We start from the raw sequence: 12,235 nt of genomic DNA, 5'->3' as shown, positions 1-12,235 counted from the left end.
ACAAAGTTGAAAAGTTATATAAAACCAAAAAAAATGTAATAAAACAATTTTTTAAAAAAACAAGGAGTAGATGGTCCAGGATGCTGTTAGCTCAGGGAGTGAGAGAGGTACAAGAGAAGGGAAAAGCAAAGTCTAGTCCATGAGTATGTACCTAGTTCTTAAGCAAGGTAGTGTATTTATGGACCCTAATTTTTAGCATTTTAGTATGAATAAAATACAAATATTTGATAGCAGAAAATATTTTTAAAAAGCAATAACTGAGAATTTTCCATAACATAAAATCCTAAGATTAAAAAAATGTACTCTCCATGAGACAGGAGTAGAAGACCAGTAAGTTGGTCAAAATGGCAGGTAAAGAAATTAATGAAGGCTATCCAGTAGACATTCTTGAGTATTGGGGTACCTAGGGCTCAGTTGGTTAAGTGGCTGACTCTTGGTTTCAACTCAGGTCATTGTCTCAGGGTCCTGGAATCAAGCCCCATGTCAGGCTCTACACTCAGCAGGGAGTTTGCTCAAAGATTCTCTCTCCCTCTCCCTCTGCCCCCCTTCTGCTCAAGCTCTCTCTCTCTCAAATAAATAAATCATTTAAAAAATTCATGAGTATTTATCAACATTTGAGAATTCTACTGGTGCTGTGGGTGAGATGCTGAAGACAATTGTCTGTTTCTAGTAATGAGTTGTTGCAGAAGTTGCATCTCCTTAAACAGGCAAAAGTGGGTTTAGTTTCTGCTTACACATTAAGTTCAATGTTTTGGGTTTATCTGGCAATTCAGGGAGTTAATACCAATAAAGCAGGAATTGGAAAGAATCAGAATATACATGAACAGAGTCAAAGAAATAATAGACAAGACAAAGACTGGCAAGCTGGATAGAGATGCAGCTTCAAGATTTGTGAAAAATGCCCTTTGGGGACCAAAATCTAAAAATGCATCCAAAGTTGCCAATGAAGGAAAAAGTAAACATTAAAAAAAAAATGCACTCTCCAAAAGTAATGCAATATAAAGTAAAAATAAATAAGTAAATACACACACATATGAAACTTGTGATTTCTTTAAAGCTTCCAAACAGAAAAGACAAATATTCTAAGAGACAATTTTCAGGCAGAAAATAAAAGATGTGGGACACCTGGCTGGCTCACTCGGCAGAGCATATGACTCTTGATAGGGTGTTGTTAGTTCAAACTCCGTGCTGGGCATGGAGCCTACTCAAAAAGGAAAAAAAAAAAAAGATGAAAGATGTGATATACAGGAAAGAATGAAAAATAAAGTAGTAAGTATTAAGTAACTTTGGCTACATAAAACAATAATTATAATAGCATGTGGACATTTTAAAAATTGAAAATTCACAACACTAATAAATTACAACAGCAATAAATAAGTTGAGATTGAGATATTGAAGTTAAAGTGTCCTGAGGTCCTTCAGCTCTCTAGGAGAATAACAAACGTATTAACTTTAAACACTGATAAGGAAGAATTCATGTAATAACTTCCATGGTAACCACTAAAAGACTAGACACATTGTGTATAGCTTCTAAGCTAGCCAGAGGAAATACAAACTGAATTTTTTAAAAATGTAATTCAAAAGACAGCAAAAAAAGAGAATAAAAGAAACAAGAGAAGCACATGCTGTTTATAAAAGATCTCTCTAAAATATGGAGGCACAGAAAAATTGGAAGTAAAAGTGTGGCTCAAAGTTTGCCATGGCAACATTCATGAATGGAAAGATGGCACTGCTATATTACTATCAGTTAAGTGGGCTTTAAGTTAAAAGACTTCCCAGAGTATAAAGAAAGCTATGTAACAATTCTCAATTTTTATATACTGAACATAGCCTCAAAATAAATAAGGAGGAAAACATGACAAAACAAAAGAAACAACTTCCTAATCATAGTGAGAGACTGTAAAACAATATTTTCAATTACTGAAAGAATAAGCAGATAAGAAATTAGTAAAGATAGAAATTTCAACAAAATAATTAGTAAAAGTGACCTAAAAAGCAAATATTGGATACTGTACAAAAGAAGTATAAAATAGACATTGTTTTCAAACATTTACAAAAATTAACCATTTAATGGGATAAAAGACACATTTCAAGTTATTTCAAAAGAATGAAATTATATAGGCTGTATTCTTTGTAACTAAATATAAAATTTTTAAGAGGTAGAACAAACTGTTTGGAAATGAAGATACATACTTCTAAATAATGCATTACTAGAAGAAAGAATTAGAAGTATAAGAAAATATTTGACTTGAACAGTAACAAAAGTATTGATGCCAAGATGTGTGAGATGCCAGCTAATTAAATACATATATTACATAAGATGAAGTAGTGATACTGAATGAGCAAAGTATGTGTTATAAGAAGTTTGAAAGGTTCATCAGTATTTTAGGACCACTATAATTTGTAAATTTGTTGTTCAACAAATACTAAGAAGTCCAATAACCTAGGTATTGGAGAGGATGTGGAGTATCTCTTACCCATTGTTGGAATGTAACAACTTTAGTGGTTCACAAACTCAACATTTCAACAGTTCTATTCTTAAATATTTACCCAAGAGAAACTCAGGCTTTCACTGCAGAAATATTTATAGTAAAGTCTATAGCTACATTATAACAGAAAAAGCTTAGAAAATTTCAAATGTTCCCTTAAAGAGAATAGGTAACTATATTTTTGGTATTTTCAAGCAGTGTATTATGCTGTGGTAATCAAAGTAAATGAATTATAGTGGTCTTAAAATACTGATGAACCTTTCAAACTTCTTTTTTTTTAAGATTATTTATTTATTTATTTGCAGAGACAAGAGATCACAAGTAAGCAGAGAAGCAGGCAGAGAGAGAGGAGGAAGCAGGCTCCCTGCTGGGCAGAGAGCCGGATGTGGGGGTCCATCCCAGGACCCTGGGATCATGACCTGAGATGAAGGCAGAGGCTTTAACCCACTGAGTCACCCAGGTGCCCCACCTTTCAAACTTCTTATAACATACTTTGCTCACTAAGTATCACTACTTCATTTTATGTACTATATGCATTTATATATATATATACATATATCTACAGTGCACAGTAGTATGTTGTTGTATGTATAGACCACATTTTGTTTATCCATTCATCTGTTGATGGCATTTGGGTTGTTTTCCATTTTTTAGCTATTCTAAATACTGCTGCTATGAATACTGGCATACAAATATCTGTTCCTCTCTACTTTCTGTACTATGTTATTTTTTTACTATATTAAAAGTTTCTTTGATGAAAAAGAGATACTAATTTTATATAGTCTTGCTAAAAAGCATTTCCTACACCAAGATCAAGAAGGTATTCTCCCATGTTTTCTTTCTGCACCAATAAGAGTGAAGTAACACAATATTGGTTATAAATCCCAGAATATTAGTTATAATATATCTTATACAATTAAAAGACATTTAAATGAAAATATTCTTTTAAAGGAATATATCTGTGTTAAAACAATATTTTAAAACATTAAATAAATTATCAAAAACAAGAGGCAGGAGAGTAGCTTGAGCGGGAGGGACACAGAGATTAGAATAAATTAGATTAGAATAGATTAGATGAGATTAGATTAGAAGGACACAGAAATGTATATGTTAAAGGGATTGGCATGAACTTATAAGATAAATGAAAAAAAAATTTTAAATTGTTGGAATTCATTAGCATTTACATGGTTTAGATTAAAAACCTATAAACAAAAGTCAATTAGGTTTATACCAACAACAGTTAGAAAATGATATTTTTTAAAAATACCACTTAGCACAGTACAACTTCACTGAAAAACAGTAAAAAAAACTCTAAATAAATGGAAAGACATGCTGTGGTCATGGACTGGAAAAATCATTATTTTAAAGATGTCAGTTCTCTCCCAATTGACCTATAGATTCAAAGCAATCCTAGTCAAAATCTTAAACAGACTGTGTGTGTGTGTGCACGCTTGTGTGTGCACACACACATGCATGAATGCACAAATGCAGGACTAGAATAACATAGTCAATAGTTTATGAAAATTCATAGGGCCAGCAATAGCCAAGATCTACCAAAAATAAAAATGTATTATAAAGCTGTAAGTAAGACTGTATAGGATTATTGCTTAAGGAGTTAATTGTATGTTAAGAGATGATGCAAAAAAATATAAGTTATTCAACTTGTGTCTTATTTCTATACACTCTTTAATGTATCTTGAATTTCATATGGCATTCAGCTATTTTCCTATTTAATAATGATTAAACAAGTAAGAAAATAAGTGTTGATGGGTATCAACTTAAAAGGAAGTTATGCTATAGGACTCTGTCCCTGTGCTTTCTACATTTAACATTCTCGATAAGTAACATGAAATGATGAAAATCTTGGGTTTCAAAATTACCTCAATAATTATTTTCTCTAAATTTATATATCTTATGGATTTTATGAAACACATTTTACAGACATTATTATATTTAATCTTCATAGTAAACTTATGAAATAGAGAATGTAATTTTGGGTGGAATAACTTGGAACCCATTATTGCCTAAAGCCAACAGGATTTAAACACCTGAATTAATTTAATTTAATTAATTTATTTTTAAACACTTTATTAATCTATTTGATAGGGAGAGGGAGAGAACACAAGCAGGGGAGTGGCAGGCAGAGGGAGAAGCAGGCTCCCTGCTGACACGGGAGCCCGATGTGGGGCTCAATCCCAAGACCCTGAGATCATGACCATACCCCAAGGCAGAAGCTTAATCAACTGAGCCACCCAGCACCCAAGCCTGAATTTATTTAAAAAATGACTTATACAAAATAGAGTTACCCTATGACCCTGCAATTGCACTACTAGGTATTTACCCCAAAGATACTGATGTAGTGAAAAGAAGAGCCATCTGTACCCCAATGTTCATAGCAGCAATGACCACAATCACCAAACTATGGAAAGAGCCAAAATGCCCTTCAACAGACTAATGGATAAAGAGAATATGGTCCAAATATACAATGGAATATTATGCAGCCATCAGAAAGGCTGAATACCCAACTTTTGTATCAACATGGACAGGACTGGAGGAGATTATGCTGAGTGAAATAAGTCAAGCAGAGAGATTCAATTATCATAAAGTTTCACTTACTTGTGGAGCATAAGGAATAACATGGAGGACATTAGGAGAAGGAAAGGAAAAATGAATTGGGGAAAATCAGAGGGAGAGACGAACCATGAAAGACTGTGGACTTGGAGGGGGGAAGGGTGGGGTTAAGTGAACCTGGTGGTGGGTATTAAGGAGGATACATATTGCATGGAGCACTGGGTGTGGTGCATAAACAATGAGTCTTGGAACACTGAAAAAAAATTTTTTAATAAGGTAAAATAAAAAATAATTCATGCAAATATGGATGGAGGGGATTTAGTTTAATGGCAATTTTAAATAGAGTTGAAAAGGAACCTTAATATGAGAAAAGATAATACTAAACAAAAATGAAAATTTTTAGTCTCTTTTGTAGTAGCAAAATATAATTTCAAGGGAAGTGATGGCAAGTTGTCATTATCTGCATTAGTCAGATAATACTAGGAATCTGTGTTCAGTTCTAGGTACCATATTTTGGAAGACATTAATAAACTAGAGAACATCTGCTCAGGAAAAGCAAAGATGATTAAAAAATTAAAACTGTCATGAGAGGAATAGTTGAGATTTGCCTGGAACATGAAAGCTCTCATCAAATATTTTTAAAAGCATCCTGTTTAAAAAAAAAAAAAAGAATTATTTAAAGTTGGCTCAGAGAATAGATATATGGCCAACAGATGAAAACTATAAGAGTACATGTTTCAACTAAATTTAGGAAGAACTTTTCTAATCATTCAAAATGTTCCATTTAACCTCAAGGTTTGGTGTTGTGCAGATTATATTCCAGCTAAGTGCCTGATTTTTTTTTTGTTCTTATCCATTGAGCATACATAATCTGCACAGAATCTGCACTGATTTTAGTGAGATTTTTAAAATATTTTTTAAAGATTTATTTATTTATATTGGGGGGAGGGGCAGAGGAAGAGGGAGATAAAGTCTTATACAAACTCTGTGCACAGTGCAGACCCACCCACGCAGGGCTCAATCCCACAACCCTAAGATCACGACCTAAGCCAAAACCAAGAGTAGGATGCTTAACCTACTGTGTCACCCAGGTTCTGATTTTTAAAATTTTTATGTAAGCAAACCACCAACCAGATCAAGACAGAGTACATTTTCCAGAACCCCAGAGATAAGGGCTATGTGGAGAAGACGAACATTAGAGAAGAACAATGGAGTGTGACAGAGGGCAAGTTCTGAAGGGGCTCTGAGCCCTTCTGAGCATCTAATGGAGAATGGAACCTGATCGAGGGATAAGGGAAATATCTCAAGGATGTGACATTAAATAGATTGGAGATGAAGAGGAGTGAACCTGACAAAGGATGAGTTTTCTGGGGAATTTTCTATAAGGGGTACAGTGTGTGCAAATTTCCACCCTTCAGAAAGTAAGAGAGCATGGAGTGTTCAAGAAACAGAGACAACTAAGAAGGGAAACAGAATAAAAATTAAGATAAGCAAGCACCAAAGCAACTGCATTATTTTCCTTTAGCTGATCCAAAGTAGCTTCTATCATCTTCCTATAATATTGATGAGAAATAAACCACCTACTTGAACAAATAAACAAAAGAATATGGAAAATTTTCTCCCCCGTCTGAGTTTCCCAGAACCTTCTGTTTAGGCCAAAGGCCCTTTCCCAACTCTGTCCTCTTAATTTCAGCCCAGGCTTCCCGTGTTTCATTTCTTATATCTTGTGGTCTTCTTATATCTCCTGATCTTTCCAGTTGCTTATTACATAAATATTCCTCTTGGGATTCAGTATATTTTAAGGTAAAAGACTTGACTCTTACTTCCTCAAGAAAGGAGGAGGAGAAAGAAGATGAAAGAAGCAACTAATGCTTTATTAGGAAACATCTTTTTGGAATAAAAATTACTAAATTATATCATGTGTCCCAATCTAGGAAAAAGGTCTCATCAAAGTGCTTGCTATTAACTATAAAACAAATGAAGCTATTAAGAAAAATATTAATAATTACTATAAATTAAAACTTCAAAATTTGGGGGTAGTCTTTTCAATTTTATCCATGTTTTTTTGTGGCATGCCCTGATTATAACTTTCTCTGAATTGTAGTAATAGCTAAATTCATTGAAAGCTTACTCTGTTCTAAAATCTTTACATGTATTTATTTATGTAATTCTTACAACAACATATGAGGTAGCTATTATTATTATGACCATTTAACAGATGAGGAAATTGCCCAGAGTCACATAGCTGGTAAAACAGAGTCTAACCCTGGCAATCTGACTTCAGATCTTCCAGCCCTAAAAGAGTGCTTATTAATGATGATGATGAAAAAATTGTAACTCTAAGAAATACCTGGTTGGCAGAGATTCCCCTATACATCACTGAGGCCACTCACAGAATACTGGTAGAGTACCATATTATCTTTTCTTGCCTAAATAAGCCCCATAAAGAATTTCTAGAAATAGTAGAAGTCTAAATTCTCTTTCTCAACAAACCTGTATTTCTCAACATAGAAGAAGCGGATTTAGAAAATACCCTGAAGCCCCTTAGGATCTGTGGCAAGGGGAGAGTTACTGTTTTCCTAGCTGTGAGCAATCTGAAAGAGTAAGGTTGGTCATAGGATTTCTCCCTCTGTCTTTGCTACCTTGTTTCCTTTTGATTAGCTCCGTCTCTCTCCTCAATCCCTCCCCTACCCAATCCTGGGTGCCCAGTGTGCTTGACTGCATCTCTCTTCACTTTGACCTAAAACACCTTTCCAGCCCTCTCCCAATGCTGACCCACTAACCTGCCAAACTATCCTGTGTATTAACTAGTGAGCCAATAGTCTGTTCTATCCTTGATATAGTGTAATAATAAAATAAAAGCATTAGATTTGGAGTCAGAGGCTTCCATCTGCCATTAGCCATATGACCCTGAGCAAGTTGTATAATTTCTCTGAGCCTCAGTCCCTCATGCTAATAGATAAATGACAATGAACCAAAGAACTTTGTAAATTATAAAGTACTAGGGGAAATATTAAATTATTAATATGTGAATCAAAAACTCTTTAAGGGAGTTTTATTTCTGGATATAATGTCTTAACTCACAGGGTGAATTTTTATGATAATGTCAGGTGATGCAGGTAACTATACAGGAGTTAATTTGAGAACTGAGAGGATCTTTGTGTGTCTTTTGAAAAAACCTCAAAAGCAGGTGTCTTTTCTTCCTACATAACTCCATATAGTACGCAGGTGCACAATTTAAAGTGTTATGTATCTCCCATAATAAACATCTACCTCCAATCTATTAACAATCTATTAGCAGATTGAATTATTGGGACATGCAAAGGACTAGGCTATTCATGACTAGTTTGGTTTTGTACTATCCTAACCAGACCCCTGAATAGTAAATTGTTCTGCTTGTACATCCTAACAAGCACCAAGCTTCCAAGAGGTCCCACAGACATTTCAGCAAGAGGCCTTCATTTGGTACAAACTCCAGATTACTGCTGGAAGGCTGTTTTGTGTTTTTGAATGGCTGGAAAATATACTACCTTTTAAAACTGTAATTAACTATTGTTTTCTTAAGCATAAGTCATTTAATTTGGTCATATGCCACCTCTGGATTTGTTGATACAAATTTGTATTTGGGAATATTAATAGCAAAATATAATCTACAATCCTTGTCCACACAAATTGCAGTAAATTACAGTTCACCAAATTGCTGTGCTAAGAGGAAAACAGAAGTGGTTGTGGATTTCATAAAGCAAACATAGCATTCCAAAAATAATTACAGAGTTGTCACCTTAAAATATCCAGTTGTTTCTCCAAAGTGATCAGTATTAAGTAAAGACATGTTCATCCATGTTAGATTTCATTGACTTTACAGTTACCAATCCTTTCCCCCCCTCCACCTATTTTTTGATATTTATTTTAGAAAAGTTGGTCCTTTTTCTTTACTTTTCTGAGGAGAAAAAGGTAATGTATAAAAAATAATATGAAAACATTTATATGGATACATAAACTTCATTTGCAGAAAATTACATGCCACTGATGTTATATGACTTATTATCTAACAATATCATTCTTTAACTATAGACAATTTGCTGTATTTTAAAAGCCTAGGAAGCAACGTCAGTTTTTTATTTGTTTTGTTTTGCTTTTGAAGTAACGCTTTTTAGAGCAAACTGAAGTTATTAGGAAACAGGCCTTTGCAGCTTCCACTGTCCTATGCAAACTTAAGTTTTAAAGAAATTACTCTATGTATATACAAAGCATATGTAAATGCTCACATAATACAAAAGTTTCTTATATATTAAGTTTATATTGAAATAAAAGCACAACCATTTCTCAACATAAAACTCAAAAAAAAAAACTTTTAAAATCTATGTTTAGTCCTGACCAACTCTGAAAAAAGGAAGACTAAGGAGATCTTGGAAACCAACAAGTACACAAACATGGAAATTAAAAATTCTCCTCTAAAATAAAATTGTAATCAGAATGTTTATCAATAAAAGTCTAGAGGTCTCGACATTTTAATGACTTTTGGAGCTAAGCAGAAGTGATTCAAGAAAGATTCCAAATCTTCTATAACCATTTTACACCATTATACAAACGAATTGAAAGTTCACCAAAAGCTGTATAGTATGTGTATACTTGGTTATTTTATGTAAGCTTCACTCACGGAGAAAAAGTCACAAGGAGTTGATTTTTAATGTTAATTTTGATTTCTAATGCTTACAATAAATTAAGTCAACCACTTTCTAAGTTCCGGACTGCCACACATGATCTAAACTGCTCTGTGGGGATAAAACACTTTAGAAGCTCATAATTCCTACAGGGTGTTTTGATTATTTTATACAAACTAAACTCAAACAGCAAAAAATTTCACAAGGGAAATTGTTGTGTGGTTTAAGGCCACATAATCTGGTTTCAACCCTTGTCTTAGCCTTGAGTTAAAGGCATACTCATTAACTTGAAACAATAAACTCAAACCTTAACATTTCTGGAAAGAATTCAATTCAGGACTTTGGCAGTATCAATGGTAAATATTACACATAGGCTCAATGTGATCTTATACAGAGATACAGAACATGTAGGTAACGTAGGCAATGCCAAAGTTTTAAATGAGCAACAGATATATTACGTATCCTTGCCTTATGTATGGACATTGGCCCTTCACATATACACATGCAAAACTTCCTAATTTTCTCAATACTGAATTATAAGCTGTGGTTATAACTTCAAAATCTATTTAGAGAAAAAAATGCAGAATGGATCTGGAGTGGTCATAATCATATACCACATTAGAAAAGTTGATCAATGATAAATTTAAAAAAGAAAAAATAGTTGGGCCATTTAAAAATAAACTAAATATAAACTAAATAAACTAAAAATAAACTAAAAAAAAAAGAATGACATAGGCTAAGTAAGCAACATCCTAGCACCTTAGCTAAATGTAATGAAATTGGATTAGGCATTAACACAGAGAAAAAAGAAAAAATGGATATTTTAAATGGGTAATAAGATTTTTTTCTTTGTAAGAACTAATGTGAGTTAAATTTAGGTGGAAGAGAAAACAGGATGCAGCAATTTAAAAAGAGATGGAAACATTATAGGAATAAATAGAGAGGGGAAAAAAAGACCTAGAAGGCAGAGAGGTGCAGGATGGAAAAAATTATGTACACATGTCAGAACAGTCTAGAGCTTAGCACATATTTCACTCAGGACTGTCTAAAACAATCAGGTAGTTTAACTCACTCAAATATAAAATAAGACTATGAATAGGCAAGAGAATAATGGAATGTGGTGGTTCTAAGAAATTTTTCCAAACTATAACTCTCCCACACTAGCTATACATTTGCCTTTGTAATAGCAAGGTTGGAAATCACCAATTCATATGGAACTAGCCATCATATATTTTTTGAAAAATTGTCCCAGATATTCACTCCTTGTTTTAGAAGTTGAACTACTATAACAAAGTAAAGCCATGACAAAGAAAATTCCATTTAATTAAAAATAGGCTTGCCAGAGAGAAGACCATCGTCCGATCTCCCCAAATTTAGAGGTTATTTTCAAAATTTTACTGGTGTGTAAACAAAATATCCACTTCTGCCACCATCCCCCACCATGCTAGCCCCAACCCCAAACACTATGAACTTTGAGACTATTTGCAGAGTAAGCTCCAGCGCTATCTATATTGTCCAAACATGGTATACCTTATACCATATATGTACCATACCGTCTATGTATCGTATATGTACTATCTGCTCAAAGCCTTCTGTCTTCTACTTCTACACTATATTCTCATGTACTTACTCATTAGTTCATCAGGATTTACTGAGTTCGAGACACTGGCACTGTATTATATATTTTGTTCTAGACACTGGCACTGTAAATAAGACATTCATGAATTCCAATCTTGAGCTTCAAGAGCCTAGCAGGGTATTTTTGACAAGTTTCAATATAATATGGGAAGTATAGATTATTACAGGAGGACATAAGAGAAATATCTAATTGTGGTGTAAGACAGAAAATCAAGGTAGGCTTCCTGAAGGCTGAAATCTAAAGGCTCAGTCCATCTACTCAGAAGACAAGTGAAAATTAATTTCTAACTTATCTTCTATAGCCTTGTAAAATCCTATTGGTTACTAATTCCTTTTGCTTAATTAAATCACATATTCCTTTTGCTTAATTAAATCTTTCATGGCACATTTGCCTTGATATTCTGGTCATTATCTCTATGTTCTTTATCCATCTAAAAAATTTACCATTGTCCTTCACCTTTTTATTTTTATTTTTTTAATTACTTTTTTTTACTCTTAATTTTATTTTTTCAGTGTTCCAAAATTCATTGTTTATGCATCACACCCAGTGCTCCATGCAATATATGCCCTCCTTAATACCCATCAACAGGCTCACCCAACTCCCCACCTCCGTCCCCTCCAAAACCCTCAGTTAATTTCTCAGAGTCCACAGTCTCTCATGGTTTGTTCTCCCCCTCCAATTTCCCCCAACTCACTTCTCCTCTACTCAATTTTTTTCAAGGAAGATTTTTTGTTTATATGAGAGATACAGAGATAGCGAGCAAGTGAGCTGGGAAGAGGAGCAGAGGAAAAGAGAGACTCATAAGTAGGCTCTGGCATTGAGCCTGACACAGGAGCTGATCTCACCATCCTGAGATCATGACCTGAGCCAAA

General features: G+C 33.9%; 1 pseudogene; it reads left to right on the top strand.

Moving 5' to 3' along the window:
• Positions 1-305: 305 nt before the first annotated feature.
• Positions 306-966, top strand: LOC116567097 (annotated as a pseudogene).
• Positions 967-12,235: the final 11,269 nt, after the last annotated feature.

This window comes from Mustela erminea, chromosome 10 (genome assembly GCF_009829155.1).
Source record: "Mustela erminea isolate mMusErm1 chromosome 10, mMusErm1.Pri, whole genome shotgun sequence".
In the NCBI taxonomy this organism is placed as follows: domain Eukaryota; kingdom Metazoa; phylum Chordata; class Mammalia; order Carnivora; family Mustelidae; genus Mustela; species Mustela erminea.
This window is presented reverse-complemented; position numbering and strand designations above follow the sequence as displayed.